This window comes from Somniosus microcephalus, chromosome 23 (genome assembly GCF_052327205.1).
Source record: "Somniosus microcephalus isolate GS21.2 chromosome 23, FLI_Smic_1.0, whole genome shotgun sequence".
Classification (NCBI taxonomy): Eukaryota; Metazoa; Chordata; class Chondrichthyes; order Squaliformes; family Somniosidae; genus Somniosus; species Somniosus microcephalus.
In genome coordinates this window covers 490,169-506,754 of record NC_141009.1, presented here as the reverse complement: position 1 = coordinate 506,754, position 16,586 = coordinate 490,169, and positions in this window count along the sequence as shown.

Sequence of the window (16,586 nt, the reverse complement as noted above, 5' to 3'; positions counted from 1 at the left end):
CAAAAGAGCAAGGCCTACTTTGATGGGAAGGCCCATCCTTGGGAATTAAAGATAGGGGATCAAGTGATGGTCAAGGCCCAAAGGGAAGGAACCTTTTTGAGCCCTAAATACTCTGGACCCTTTAGTGTCATGGAAAAAGCTAGCGCCTCAGTGTATAAGATTATGGATGGACAAGGGAAATACCGATGGCGCCATATTAATCAGTTAAAACCCTTTGGGAAAATGGGCTCCTTCCACATGCACCATGTTATGTTGGACCCGGGGGAGGACGATACTGAAGGCCCAGCCACCGCCAGCCTCCCTGCGCCAGGGGCTCTCGAACCGGCAAACATGAATCGGCCTGGCTCAGACCCAGAAGAGTCAGAGGGGGAAACGGGGTCCAGCACTCAATTGGGATCCGACTCTGATGATCCGACTGGAGACCTTGCCCAGGGATTACAGAGGTTGTTTTTGGAATCTCATAGAGTGGCCCCTCGAACCAAGTCTTTAATCCAACCCTTCAACTGGACTATAAACCATCCTCTAACCCCGCCCAGTCCAGGACGACCCATACGGTTGCGTCGGGTATCAGAAACAATAGATCTGTAAATAAGAGCAGTTGCTACCCTGATTTTTTTTCTTTCTAGGTAACTGATTATTGCACCTGGAAATCCCAGTACCCACCCTTCTGGGGTACTGTGGTCTGGTGTTTGGCTGTATCCTCCTTGTAGTGTATGTACCTTTAAGAGAGAACTACTTTTACAGCTCCTGTATACTGTAGTACCGGCAGCGACCACACCTGTATATAAGCCTTGAGCAGGCATCTGTACTGTTAGTTTTTTAGACTACCCTCATCCAGTAAACACCTGTTGATTGTTGATCTGCAGTCTCCGTCTATTTATTGAAGAACACCATACCTTAAGATTCACGGATTCAACAGTGGCGACGAGGTCGATTCGAATCTACCTGCAACTCTGCATTTCCTCCCAAGGATTCGCTCCGGGAGGACAGTGGAAGAAAGTCGAGGCCAGAAGCACGGGCGTCGACCACGAGCAACCGCCCAGGCATCCAGCAGAGAGTGAAATTCGCAGGGGAGGCTGTTGAGAGCTCATCATAATAATAATCAACTTTATTGTCATTGTTAGTGCACAAGTGCAGTACAACGAAATGTAGGCTTGCGGCTCCCGAGAGTGTACATTTAGATTAAGACATTTAAACATTCAACATTCATTTGGCTTGTAATACATTAACATAAACATAACCATAATAAAGTGCATTGGCAGATGTGCAGGCTTTAGAGTTTATTTGTGGAGTTCAGTAGGATGACAGCCCTGGGAAAGAAACTGTTCCTAAATCTGGTCGTTCGGGTGCGAATGCATCTGTAGCATCTCCCAGATGGCAGGAGGGCGAACAGACTGTGGCTGGGGTGGGTAGGGTCTTTGATGATGGTCCGTGACCTCCGTAAACAGCGTTTCTGATATATATGTTCTATGGTCGGTAGCCGGGTGCCGGTAATGCGTTGGGCAGTTTTGACTACCCGCTGCAGGGCTTTCCGGTCATAGTAGCTACAGCTGCCATACCATACTGTGATACAGTTCATCAGGATGCTCTCTATTGTGCAGCGGTAAAAGTTAGAGAGGATCCGGGGCCACGACGATCCAGCAACAGACTGGCAACAGGTACAGCGCAGACCCTTCCCGGACAGCGGCGGCTGGAGCCGACCGACAGCACAGAAAAGGCCGAGCAGCGTTGACAGGGTAAGAGAGAGGGTAAAGCGCACAGGGCGCAGCCGGGGGTTGAAGACCGAGCGGCGTCGACGGAAAACAAAAAGAGAGAGAGGGTAAAACACAGCCGTTGTTCAGGACCGAGCGGCGGCAACGAGAGAGGCGCACAGGAGAACGCGCAGAGCGCAGCCAGGGCTCAAGGGCTGAGCAGCGTCTGCGGGGAAAGAAAGGAAGCGCGGGAGACGCCATTTGAGCCGCGGAGAAGAAGGGAGAGCGCGGGAGACACCATTTTTTAAGCCGCAGCAGAGAAGAAGGGCGAGCGCGGGAAGAAAGGAAAGCGCGGGAGACGCCATTTTGAGCCAGCGGAGAAGAAGGGACAGCGCGGGAGACGCCATTTTAGCCAGTCTAACCACACCCAGGGATGCCGAAGAGTGGCAGTGTCACAGCGCTCGACAATGAAGTCGAAGATTGGGCGACATATGTGGAACGCATTGAGGTGTACTGCAAGGCAAATGAAGTGCCAGATGCCAGGAAAGCACTGGTTTTGTTGAATTCCATGGGTGCAAAAACGTATGGCTTACTGCGAAACCTAATAACCCCAGAGAAGCCAGTGGATAAGGATTTTGAAAGCATAGTGGAAATCCTACAGGACCACTTAAACCCCACACCGCTGCTGATAGCAGAAAGATTTAAGTTCCACAAAAGGAACCAGCATAAAGACGAAAGTAATGCTGAGTATTTAACGGAACTGCGCAAGCTATCAAAACACTGCCAGTTTGGAATGGGACTAGCAGATACGTTAAGGGACAAGTTTGTGTGTGAGCTTCAAAGTGAAGGAACCCAGAAACGGCTTCTATCAGAAAAGGATCTTACGCTGGACAAGGCTTTCAGCATGGCAGTATCACACGAAGCAGCCGCAAGGGGCACTGCAGAGATACAACGGAGACCGCAAGAATATGGCACCAATGAAATGTCATATGGAGCAGGGAAGTGTTATCGCTGCGGCAGACCAACACACGACCAGAAGGATTGTTGGTTCAAGGACCAAGTGTGCAGACAGTGTGGAAAAGCAGGACACATTGCAAGAGTCTGCAGGTCAGGGAAGGAAACCAGCAGCAAGAAATCTCCACAGGAGAAGTACAAAAAGGTACATAAGGTGATGGACAGTAGTTCGGACGAACAGAAAAGTGATACAGACTCCGGAAGCAAGGAGCTGGGTTGTCTGAAACTACATAATGTAATCAAAATGGAGGATCACCAGACTATCTGGGTCACGCTCATGATAGACGGCTCAGCTAGGCCTCAGTGCAGCATCGGCAGCGGGTGGAGGCGGAGCAGCACGGCAGAGCGACTACAAGAGGCCCCAGAGGCTCAGGTAGGCCTCAGTGCGGCATCGGCAGCGGGTGGAGGCGGAGCAGCGTGGCAGAGCGACTACAAGAGGCCCCAGAGGCTCAGGTAGGCCTCACCAATCTCCAATCTCAGGCAAGGAGAGAGGTAAAAAGTATTCAAGGTGTGACGTCACCACAAAACAGGTAGGTGATTGGTTGGAGTATTTCTCTCCTTTTAAAACTTTAAGTCTGTGGTTTATAGTTTTTAAGGTTGCTGTGGTGTACCAAGGCCTTTCTGGTGCAGAGTGACTGTTGGTAAACCATTAAACTGGTGTAACTAGAGGGATTGATTTAATTTAAATCCAATTAATTAAAGGGGATACTAGCATCTAAAATCGGGCAGAGGATGTCCATAACTAACAATAATTTTTTTTAATTAATTACATAGAATGGAGCAGGTGATGTGTCACTGTTGCGAGATGTGGGAGCCGGTGAACCCCATTGAGGCTCACGGTGATTACGTCTGTGACAAGTGTCTGCTGCTACAGGAACTCCAGCTCCGTGTTGATGAACTGGAGTCTGAGCTTCAGACACTGCGACACATCAGGGAGGGGGAGAAGTACCTGGACTCTGTGTATCAGGAGGTGGTCACACCTATGAAGTTAAGTAATTCAGATGTAGCCCATGGTCAGGGACAGGACGGTGTGACTACGAGTGAGGCAGGTACGGGGATCCAGGAGGTAGAGCTGGAGGAGCCGCAGCCCTTGCTCTTGACCAACAGGTTCGAGGTTCTTACTCCCTGTGGGGACAGGAGCAGGGACTGCAGGGAGGATGAGCTACCTGGCCACAGCACCGTGGAACGGGGGGCCATTCAAGAGGAGGGAGTAAATAGAAATGTTGTAGTGGTAGGGGATAGTATTATTAGGGGGATAGATAGAGTTCTCTGCAGCTGAGAGCGAGAGTCCCGAAGGCTGTGTTGCCTACCCGGTGCCAGGGTTAAGGACATTTCCTCTGGGCTGGAAAGAAACTTGCAGTGGGAGGTGGTGGATCCAGTTGTCGTGGTCCATGTTGGTACAAATGACGTAGATAGGACGAGGAAGCCGGTTCTGTTAAAGGAGTATGAGCAGCTAGGGGTCAAATTAAAAAACAGAACCTCAAGGGTAATAATCTCTGGATTATTACCTGAGCCACAAGCGAATTTGGCTAGGACAAATAAAATTAGAGAGTTAAATGCGTGGCTCAAAGACTGGTGTGGGAGAAATGGGTTTTGCTTCCTGGGACACTGGCACCAGTACTGGGGCAGGAGGGAGCTGTTCCGTTGGGATGGGCTTCACTTGGCCAGTGCTGGGACTAGAGTCCTGGCGGATCATATAACTAGGGCTGTAGAGAGGGCTTTAAATTAACTAGTGGGGGGGAGGTTCCTAGAGAGCAAATAATAAAAATGACAACAGAGAAGGTCATAGACTTAGGTAGCAGTGGGGAAATTAAAAACCAGAGCGTGTCAGGAAGGGGCAGAAGGTATGGAGTAAAAGGTAAAGTAATAAAAAGGGCAAAAGCAGGAACTAAGTGTCACAAAACATATTTGAAAGTTCTCTATCTGAATGCACGTAGCATTCGTAACAAAATAGACGAGTTAATGGCACAAATAACTACATATGGGTATGATCTTGTGGCCATTACAGAAACATGGCTGCAGGGTGACAATGCCTGGGAATTAAACATACCAGGTTATTTAACGATCAGGAAGGACAGGCAGGAAGGAAGGGGAGGTGGGGTGGCTATGTTAATAAAGGAAGGAATCACTGTAATACAGAGAAATGATATTGGGTCAAAAGATCAGGATAATGAAACAGTTTGGGTGGAGGTAAGGAATAATAAGGGGGAAAAAACACTAGTGGGCATAGTCTATAGGCCTCCGAACAGTTGCAACTCTGTTGGACGGAGTATCAATCAGGAAATAGTTGAGGCTTGTAATAAGGGAGCATCTATAATTATGGGGGATTTTAACTATCATATTAATTGGACAAATCAAATTGGGCAGGGCTGCCTTGAGGATGAGTTCATTGAGTGTATTAGGGATGGGTTTCTTGAGCAGTATGTAACTGAACCGACCAGGGGGCAAGCAACCTTAGATCTGGTCCTGTGTAACGAGACAGGATTAATTAAAAATGTCCTAGTAAAGGATCCCCTTGGAATGAGTGACCATAACATGGTTGAATTCCATATTCAATTAGAGGGAGAGAAGGTTGGATCTCAAACAAGCGTGCTAAGCTTGAATAAAGGAGACTATGAAGGTATGAGAGCGGAATTGAGTAGAGTGGATTGGGAAAATAGATTAAAGGGTAAGACGATACATGATCAGTGGTGTACATTTAAGGAGTTATTTTACAACTTCCAAAAAAAATATATTCCACTGAGAAGAAAAGGGTGTAAAAGAAAAGACAGCCATCCGTGGCTAAGTAAAGAAATTAAGGACAGTATTCGACTAAAAACAAGGGCATATAAGGTAGCCAAATCTAGTGGGAGGATAGAGGATTGGGAAAACTTTAAAAGACAGCAAAAAATAACAAAAAGATTGATTAAGAAAGGGAAGATAGATTATGAAAGTAAATTAGCAAAAAATATAAAAACAGATAGTAAGAGTTTTTATAGTTATATAAAAAGAAAAAGGGTGGCTAAAGTAAATGTTGGTCCCTTAGAGGATGAGACCGGGAAATTAATGGTGGGAAATATGGAGATGGCAAAAACACTGAATGAATATTTTGTATCAGTCTTTACTGTAGAAGACACTAAGAATATCCCAACACTGGACAAACAGGGGGCTATAGGGGGGGAGGAGCTAAACACGATCAAAATCACTAAGGAAGTGTATTGTACTCGGTAAAATAATGGGACTCAAGGCGGATAAATCACCTGGACCTGATGGCTTACATCCTAGGGTCTTGAGGGAAGTGGCGGTAGGGATTGTGGATGCATTGGTAATAATTTTCCAAAACTCCCTGGACTCAGCAAAGGTCCCGGCAGACTGGAAAACTGCTAATGTAACGCCCTTATTTAAAAAGGGCAGTAGACAGAAGGCTGGAAACTATAGACCGGTTAGCCTAACATCTGTTGTAGGTAAAATATTGGAGTCCATTATTAAGGAGACAGTAACAGGACATTTGGATAATCATAATTTAATAGGACAAAGTCAGCATGGTTTTATGAAGGGGAAGTCATGTTTGACAAATTTGCTGGAGTTCTTTGAGGAAGTAACATATAGGGTGGATAAAGGGGAACCAGTGGACGTAGTGTATTTAGACTTCCAAAAGGCATTTGACAAGGTGCCACACAAAAGATTATTGCTTAAGATAAAAAATCACGGGATTGGGGGTAATATTCTGGCATGGATAGAGGATTGGTTATCTAACAGAAGGCAGAGAGTTGGGATAAATGGTTCATTCTCGGACTGGCAATCAGTAACTAGTGGTGTTCCACAGGGGTCAGTGCTGGGTCCCCAACTCTTTACAATCTATATTAACAATTTGGAGGAGGGGACCGAGTGTAACATATCAAAGTTTGCAGATGATACTAAGATGGGAGGGAAAGTAGTGAGTGAGGAAGACATAAAAAACCTGCAAGGGGACATAGACAGGCTAAGTAAGTGGGCAGAGATTTGGCAGATGGAATACAATACTGGAAAGTGTGAGGTTATGCACTTTGGCAGGAAAAATCGTAGAGCAAGTTATTATCTTAATGGCAAGAAACTGGAAAGTACTGAAGTACAAAGGGATCTGGGGGTCCTGGTGCACGAAATTCAAAAGGTTAGTATGCAGGTGCAGCAAGTGATTAAGAAGGCCAATGGAATGTTGGCTTTCATTGCTAGGGGGATAGAATATAAAAATAGAGAGGTATTGCTTCAGTTGTACAAGGTATTGGTGAGACCGCACCTGGAATACTGCATACAGTTTTGGTGTTCATACTTAAGAAAAGACATACTTGCTCTCGAGTCAGTACAAAGAAGGTTCACTCGGTTAATCCCGGGGATGAGGGGATGGACATATGAGGAGAGATTGAGTAGATTGGGACTCTACTCATTGGAGTTCAGAAGAATGAGAGGCGATCTTATTGAAACATATAAGATTGTGAAGGGGTTGGATCGGGTGGATGCGGGGAGGATGTTCCCGATGATGGGTGAAACTAGAACTAGGGGGCATAGTCTTAGAATAAGGGGCTGCTCTTTCAAAACTGAGATGAGGAGGAACTACTTCACTCAGAGGGTGGTAGGTCCATGGAATATGCTGCCCCAAAAAGCTGTAGAAGCTACATCATTACATAAATTTAAAACAGAAATAGACAGTTTCCTAGAAGTAAAGGGAATGAAGGGTTATGGGGAGCGGGCAGGAATTTGGACATGAGTCTAGGTTCGGATCGGTCATGGCCCTGTGGGTAGCGGAGCGGGCCCAGGGGCCGTGTAGCCTGATCCTGCTCCTATTTCGTGTGTCTAATTCCGTTAGATTCAGGAGATGGTTCTGTGATAGGAGATTGGCGGTTAGGATCAGATCAGCCATGATCTTATTGAATGGCGGAGCAGGCTCGAGGGGCCGATTGGCCTACTCCTGCTCCTATTTCTTATGTTCTTATGAGTCCAAGTGAAAATGGAACTGGACACAGGATCAGCCCTAACAGTCATAAACCGAAGGGACTGCAAGCGGCTATTCTCGCATATACCCTTGAAAGCTACAGAGATTGTCTTGAAGACATACACGGGGCAAAAAGTCTACCCCAAAGGAAAAATAAGGGTGAACGTGATATACAACGGCCAGGAAATACCAAAAATGGACCTATATGTATTGCCAGATGGAGGACCACCACTACTAGGACGTGAATGGATCCGGAAGATACAATTAGATTGGCATTCCATACAGGCACTGAAGGTTCAGGCCAAAAAGGATGACGACGTCACACCTGGACGACTGTCAAAAATGCTAACTGACGCACAAGAAGTGTTCCAGGAGGGACTCGGAACACTAAAAGGCATAACAGCGACGATTAAAATAGAGGAAAATGCAAGCCCAAAGTTTTTTAAGGCCAGACCGGTGCCTTATGCGATCCGCCCAGCCGTCGAAGCAGAGCTGGAAGGTTTGGAATGTTCAGGAGTACTGTCCAAAGTGGACTGGAGCGAGTGGGTTACACCCATCGTTCCTGTAATGAAGAGGTCGTTGAGTAATACGCCTGGGGAACCAAAGAAGGTTCGCATCTGTGGGGACTTTAAGGTGACAGTGAACCCAGTCCTTCACACGGTACAATATCCGCTTCCGCGGATTGAAGATATTTTCGCCTCGCCATCTGGAGGAAAACGCTTCACTAAGATTGATCTGGCCCAGGCGTACCTGCAAATGGAGGTAGAAGAAGCCTCGAAACAATACCTCACGATTAACACTCACAATGGTCTCTACCAAAAGAACCGGCTGGTGTTCGGGGTAGCATCGGCTCCGGCTATTTGGCTAAGGGCAATGGATCAAGTCCTGCAAGGGATTCCAGGGACCCAGTGTTATTTGGACGACATCCTGGTCACGGGCGAAAATGACAGTGATCACCTCGCCAACCTGGAGAAGGTGCTCACTAGATTGAAGGAATATGGGCTACGAGCTAATCGCCACAAGTGCGAGTTTTTCCAGAAGCAGATCTCGTATTGTGGCCACATTATTGATGAAGAGGGGTTACATAAGTCCCCTGAAAAGATTGAGGCAGTAGTCAAGGCTCCAGCACCGGAAAATGTGTCACAACTGAGGTCGTTCCTCGGGCTGGTGAACTACTACCATAAGTTCTTACCAAATTTGTCTACAGTATTACACCCACTGAACACCCTGCTGCAAACGGGGGTACCATGGAAGTGGAATGACGAATGTAAACGAGCTTTCCAGAAGTGCAAAGAATTGATCACATCAAAAGAGGTGTTGGCCCATTTCAACCCAGCACTACCAATTCGGTTGGCGTGTGATGCATCACCCTATGGTATTGGAGCGGTGCTGTCGCACAAATTCCCAGACGGGTTGGAGAGGCCAGTAGCCTTTGCATCTCGGTCACTAACCTCAACCGAGTGCAACTACGCCCAGATTGACAGGGAGGCCCTCAGCCTAGTATGGGGAGTAAAAAAATTCAACCACTATCTGCATGGGCAGAAGTTCACCTTGCTGACTGACCACCAACCACTTGTCTCTGACGGGGTGGGGAGCCACGGGGCCGTGTAGACACGGGGCCGTGCTCTCCGGGTAATGTAGGTTCTGGACCCAAGTGCAGAAACGAGGCGAGAGGCAAATATACAGTACTTTGTTTGAACTTTACTAGATTCACACATAACTAGATTCACACAAGGAACACAGCAACAAACATAAGAACTTAAGACAAGCTACCAAACGGCTAGTCAAGATAGGAACTCAGGACAGCTTCCACGAGGCAACCTACTTGTCCATACTGAGCTGGGATAAGCTTACCACAAGCGCAACCAGCTTGCCGAGACGAGACTCGAGACAAGCTATCACAAGGGGCTACCACAGGGGTAAAGGCTTATCAATACAGAGCTCAAGACAAGCGCCAACATGGCAACACGCTTGTCCAGCCCAGCACCTTATCAAGACTAAGAACAACAAGAACACAGACTTAGATACATCTTAAATACAGAGCTCGAGAACCATGGCAGCCAGCTAGTCAAAGCCAGCAGCCACAGAGCGAAGGCTAGTCCCCGGTTCGGACTGAGCCCAGAGGGAACAAACCACAGAACTTATATACCAACAAAACCAGGTGAAACCCATGAACAGATAACGGGCAGTTAACTAATTAACACAGGAGACCAGAAACAATTAACCAAGAGAAACAAACAAGTGAAGGTGCCATCTAGAGGCTACAGAAGGAACTGACTGGCACCCTCACAGTCTCCATCTTTAATCCAAAGAAGGGCGTTCCGGTGATGACTGCACAACGGCTACAAAGATGGTCCCTTTTTCTAGGGGCGAACCAATATGAAATAGAGTATAAGGGCACGAAACAGCATGGAAACGCTGATGAGCTATCACGCCTGCCACTGCCTGCTGTGGAGGAAGCACCAGCAGTGGACCCTGTCGAAATATTTTATTCATCGATAATTGAATGCTTGCCAGTAACTAACGCGGATATAGAGAAGGAGACCTGAAATGATCCGACACTGTCTCGGGTATATGATTTGACGGTGAAGGGATGGCCAACACATGGCGACTCACTGTTGCCAGCATTCTCATCCAGAAGAGAACAGCTGTCAGTATGCCAGGGGACAGTGATGTGTGGATCCCGAGTGGTAATTCCACCCAAGTTAAGGGAGAGAGTGCTCAATGAGCTTCACGAAGGCCATCTGGGAGGGGTGAAAATGAAAAGCCTTGCTAGGGCTTGTGTGGTGGCCGGGGATCGATCAACAAATCGAGGACCTAACAAAGAGCTGCTCAGGATGCCAGAAGGTCCAAAATGCACCACCACATGCCCCTCTACACCCATGGGAGTGGCCCTCCTCTCCATGGCAATGGGTGCATATTGATTTTCCTGGTCCATTCATGGACTCAATGTTCTTAATAGCAGTGGATGTGCACTCAAAATGGCCTGAGGTGATAAAAATGTCCTCCACCACTGCGGAGAAAACGATTGCAGTTCTACGGACCATATTTGCCAGGAACGGCTTGCCAGAGCAAATTTGCTCTGATAACGGACCACAGTTTGTGTCCGAAGAGTTTCGGAAATTTATGAGAAGGAATGGGGTAAGGCATTACACATCCGCCCCGTATCATCCAGCCACAAATGGATTGGCTGAGAGGTTCGTACAAACCTTTAAAAAGGCAGGAATGGCCATGTGCGATGATGACATTCCACTACAGCATAAGGTGGACAATTTCCTGTTAGCCTACAGAAATGCGACACATGCAGTTACCAACCAGACCCCGGCCATGATGTTCTTTAACCGAAAGTTGAGATCTCGTCTGGATTTGCTCAGACCAAATGTGCGAAGAAATGTTGAGGATAAGCAATTCCAGCACATCAATGAGAAGCCGACAAGGAGTTTCAATGTAGGGCAACCAGTCTTGGCCCGCGACTACCGAACAGAGAAATGGCAACCCGGAACGATATGCACACGGCAGGGGCCACTAATGTGCACAGTGGATGTCGGGGAGAACATTGTGAGACGCCATGTCGACCAGATCCTAGCGTCACAGGAACGAGTCAACCCCATGTCTCGTGTACCTGGGGATGAACCCGACATACCGGTAGCATCTACCCCAGAAACAGTAGCAGCGGAAACTGATGAACTAACCGACGACAGGGGGCCAGAATCGCCTCCGCACCAAGAACAAGACACTCAGGAAAGGCGCTATCCAGAGAGGATCAGGAAGCCGCCCCAAAGACTGAATCTATAAATGGACTATTTCAGTTAATGTGCATGTTAAAGTGTTAACTGTCATTTGAATGTTATGGTACTGTTCATCTAAAAGGGGAGGAATTGTAGTGTATGTACCTTTAAGAGAGAACTACTTTTACAGCTCTTGTATACTGTAGTACCGGCAGTGACCACACCTGTATATAAGCCTTGAGCAGGCATCTGTACTGTTAGTTTTTAGACTACCCTCATCCAGTAAACACCTGTTGATTGTTGATCTGCAGTCTCCGCCTATTTATTGAAGAACACCATACCTTAAGATTCACGGATTCAACACTCCTCGCTGAGAACTCGGATGTAATTATTACCGCAGATGGACGGAACAGTCGGAACTGTGCCCAAGGCAACAATGCAGGTTTTCACGCACCTACCAATGGCAACAACGAGTGCAGGTGTAGCAGCCAAGGAAAAACCTGCTCTGAGACCGCAACGGAAACTCAACTGTGTATTGCGTGTACGGGAAAGATGTTAAGGCTATAGTATGGATGGCTACGCAGAACACAGGGGATACCCATAGGGTTCTATCGGGGGCAAATCCTGTTGGTTCAGAGTATGAGATGAATTGTACTAAGATAGATAAACAACTGTGTTGCAACATAAGCAAGACAAGCACCTCCTTACAGATTATGGTGGGATGTAGCAGCAATTCAACTGTAAGAAACCTCATCAGTAATCCACAGAAGAGCTTAAAACCAACGTGCTCGTGTAAACACCAAGGAAAGCTAGTGGGTCAGGTATTACAGACACCTACTACCCCCGAGCCAACTACCCCACTCATTGTTCAGACCACCACCCCGATCCTTCTGACCCTGGTTCCAGTTTGGGACTGCCCCGAACACAAGCCGGGACCCAAGGGAGGAGTAATATTAAGAAACACGACCAAAATTGTTTATGATAATATACAATATGAATTAATACCTATAGTACTGAATATAATCGATGTACAATTGCCCGATTGGTGCCCGGAGGGAACCAAAAGATTGTATCAGGACTTGACTTCGATGTTGCTCAAGGGAGAGATAGGAGGGAAGCAGGGAAATGAAACAAAGACAGCTAGGAAAAGGAGGAAGAGAGGGTTACTGAATGATGCAGGGACAGTCTATGGAGCAGGAATGGCCACTGTAAATACTCCAGATATAACGAATTTGAACTCCAAGGTTAAAACCTTAACCCAGCAAGTCAAAACGTTACTGGAATAATCAAAGACAAGAGTCACAGGCAGGACAGGAAAGTATAGGGATCCAAACACAACAGGTGAAGGTCTTAGAAGGACATGCACGGACTATTAATCAACTTATTAATACGGCCAAAAAGGTGGCGAACGGAACCCAACAACAAACACTGTGCATGACATATGGCAATTGAATGCTGGGCCAGCTGAGAGAAAACTTAATGCTGGCAAAACGTGAAGAAGTACCCACTTGGATCAACAATACTCAAATCCGGGGTCTGATAAAGCAGAATGTTCCTGCTACTATCAGTGACTGTGAACTACGGAAACTCAGCAGGGTATGGTTCAACGAGGAATGTACGGCCCCCTGTGGAAGTACTGCTTTTGGGATGGTGATAGGAGTCCCCATGATAGGACACCAGGAAGGAATGCCATTATTTGAGGTCCAAACCATAGGCACGATACAAAAAGGAGTATAGGTGGCCATGGCAGGAATGAGGCCATATGCTGTGAAGCAGAATGGCACTTTAGTGGGAACTGCATTGGGACAATGTGCCACTACGGAAAGAACAGTAATATGCCCATACAAAATTTACCCGACCCGCACCGCGCGATGTGGATTTAAGGGAAATACGGCCATAAATTGCTCCCTGATCATGGAGAACGCGATTCACAAACCTATCACTCGAAATGCTTATATGGGTGACGGAACATATTGTTTTACCACCACTGAAGCTAGTTACCATTATGGGAATAAGGACTGCCCTATCCAAAACCCAACCTTCTGCACGCACCCCCTGATACCGATGAGAATAGGAAATGAGGAAATCATCAACATCCAGAGGCATGCAACTGTTAATCCTAATGTGTCAATAGACCTGAAGAATCGCTTGACAAAATATTTCACAAACATCAACATCCAGCTAGAGGAAGAACATGTAACAGAAATTAGACATAAGCTTGATCTTGTTCACAAAATCTACGAAAGGGTGGAAATGAATACCCAAGACATTGACCAAAAGATTAAACGAATCAAAATCAATACTTGGTAGAACGACCTTTGGAATTGGGGTGAAAATGTGAACATACACCCCTGGGTGAGACTCATGTCCCACCTGACTGTAACTATGATCATGCTGGTGTTCAGATGCCTATGTTTCACCTGGGTAAGCATGAAAAGACTAGAGAAAAGGCTGAAGGTTCGAGTGGAGTCAAGGGAAGCGTATCAGGCTTTACAAAGGACACACCCCGACGATGGTAAACAGCCTTATGGTGATCAAATCATTCGGTCAAATGATAATGATCAAAGGGAGGAATGTGGAAATGGAAGCTAAGTAAGAAAACTGAAATAAAATGAAGGAGTCACCATGTGTAAGGGATAATAGATAAATAATGCAGAGGTTCAGGAATGTTCTAAACAGAGGGCTCATAGGTAACCTCGTCAGACACGAGTGAGGTCACTACAGACGCCAGTGGGTCAATTAGAGAAAATGGATGAAGTAAGACGTAAACTAATCAAGGAGATGAGACAGGATGTGGAATAGGGTAAACTAATCATCAGGATGCAGGGACAGTAACAAATGTGTAACCAAAGAGATGGGACAGATTATAGGATAGTATAAACCAGGAGGAAAAACCCCAGATAGAGAGCGACAACCTGGGATCGACAACCTGGCAGCAAGAGGCCTAGGAGCAACACTCGACAGCAGGGACCTGGGGACAAAACCCAACGTAGAGGGTTGGGCAGAGATTGATCACCTCGGACCAAATCAGGGTAATATCTATATAAGTTGTGAGTCTTATATTTGGGAATTGTACTTTAACCTGCGAACGGTGTTTGTTAAGCATTTATTAAAGATAAATCTTTGTACGCGAAATCTGTTGCCTGTGTGTTTGTTCAGACCAAACTTACATTTGAATCCTAAAAGGAAAATTGCGAACCTATTTGTTCGCTCTTTCGAACATCTAGTGAAATCTGAGCTACAGAAAGAAATCAGTATTTGTAGGGAAATGGTGTTGGGGAAATTGACGGGATTGAAGGCCAATAAATCCCCAGGGCCTGATAATCTACATCCTAGGGTTCTTAAGGAAGTGGCCCTGGAGATTGTAGATGCATTGCTGGTCATCTTCCAAAATTCTATAGACTCTGCCACAGTTCCCATGGATTGGAGGGTAGCTAATCTAACCCCACTATTTAAAAAAGGTGGTAGAGAAAAAACAGGGAATTATAGACCGGTAAGCCTGACGTCGGTAGTGGGGAAAATGCTACAGTCCATTATAAAAGATGTAATAGCAGAGCACTTGGAAAACAGTGACAGGATCGGACAAAGTTAACATGGATTTACAAAAGGTAAATCATGCTTGACTAATCTACTGGAATTTTTTGAGGATGTTACTGGTAGAATAGATAAGGGAGAACCAGTGGATGCAGTGTATTTGGACTTTCAGAAGGCTTTCAATAAGGTCCCGCATAAGAGATTGGCGTGCAAAGTTAAAGCACATGGGATTGGGGTTAAGGTACTGACTTGGATAGAAAACTGGTTGGCAGACAGGAAGCAAAAAGTTGGAATAAACAGGTCTTTTTCCGAGTGGAAGGCAGTGACTAGTGGGGTACCGCAGGGATCAGTGCTCGGACCCCAGTTACTCACAATCTATATATATAATAAAGGAATCGATCTGTCTGTCTGTCCTTCTGTCTGTCCGCGGGTGTGCGTCTGTCCGGCTATGCGCTCGAAAGTTACAGAGCGTACCTACGCGTGCGTTACGTCGAAAGAAAGCTCACCTTTCCGAAACGCTGGTAAGCGTATTTACGTTTCGGCCGGACGAAAATCGCGCCCGCGGTATCCGAAAAACCTTCAACATTCCGCTCATTAGCATCTCATTATCCGCTCATTAGCGACAGAGTGACCTCGAGGTCGACCAATCGTACGCCGGGTTGCTGGCGCGTGCGGCCGGGCCCTCCTACGGTCGAGTGACGGGACGATTGACCAATCCTACGCTTTGGTGACCTGACGGTCGACCAATCGGTGCGTGTGTGGGCGGGCCTTATCGTTCTGAACCGAGGTGAGTCGCCGCCATCTTGATTCCAAACTTTTCCTTTTTCCCGCTTTCTGTGTCTTTCAAAAAAACGTTGCTTTTAAAACACATATTGTTTTAAAAAAAAAGATTTAGAAAGTAATTAACTTAGCTAATCTCATTAATTTTCCTACCTTTCCCCGTTTTTCCAGGTAGGCCTCGAAGCCTCGGCCTCTCCTCCGCACCCACGCCCGAGCTAGGCACCTCCCGGCCCCAGTCAACAAGCGGCCCCCGATCGCCGCCATCTTTGTGAAGGCTGGAGGGGCGGGCCTCAGCCGAGCGCCGCTACCGCCGCCATCTTAGTAAAGGCTGGTGCGGCGGTGGCGGCACGGAGCTCCGCGGAGCAGGTGCGCGGCGGCGTCTAACTCGCCCCCTCCCCCCAGTCTGTCTCTCTCTCTTCCCCGCGCCTCCTGAATACGCGGGGGAAGAGGCCCGGCGCACGCCGCATTCGGAGAATTCAACTCCGTGACAGGTAAGGAGGGCCTTCGTTCACGTTGGGCGGCGGGTGGGTTCCTCGGGTGCTGATCCCTGGCGGTGTGGGGCCGGAGCCCGGCTCTTACTTTGCCCCGGAGAGCGGGCGGACGGCGGGGCCTGGAGTAGCAAATCGGGCACCACGGCAGAAGAAAAACTGAGAGCAACAGAGGGGAACAGACGTCAGAGAGACAGAGAAATAGGGAGGGGGGAGAGGGGCAGGGAGGGAGAGGGAAGAGAGAGAGGGTGGGGGTGGGGGGAGGGGAGGGAGAGAGGGTGGGGGGGAGGGGAGAGAGAGAGGGTGGGGGAGGGGGGAGAGAGGGTGGGGGGAGGGGAGAGAGAGGGTGGGGGGGAGGGGAGAGAGAGAGGGTGGGGGGAGGGGAGAGAGAGAGGGTGGGGGG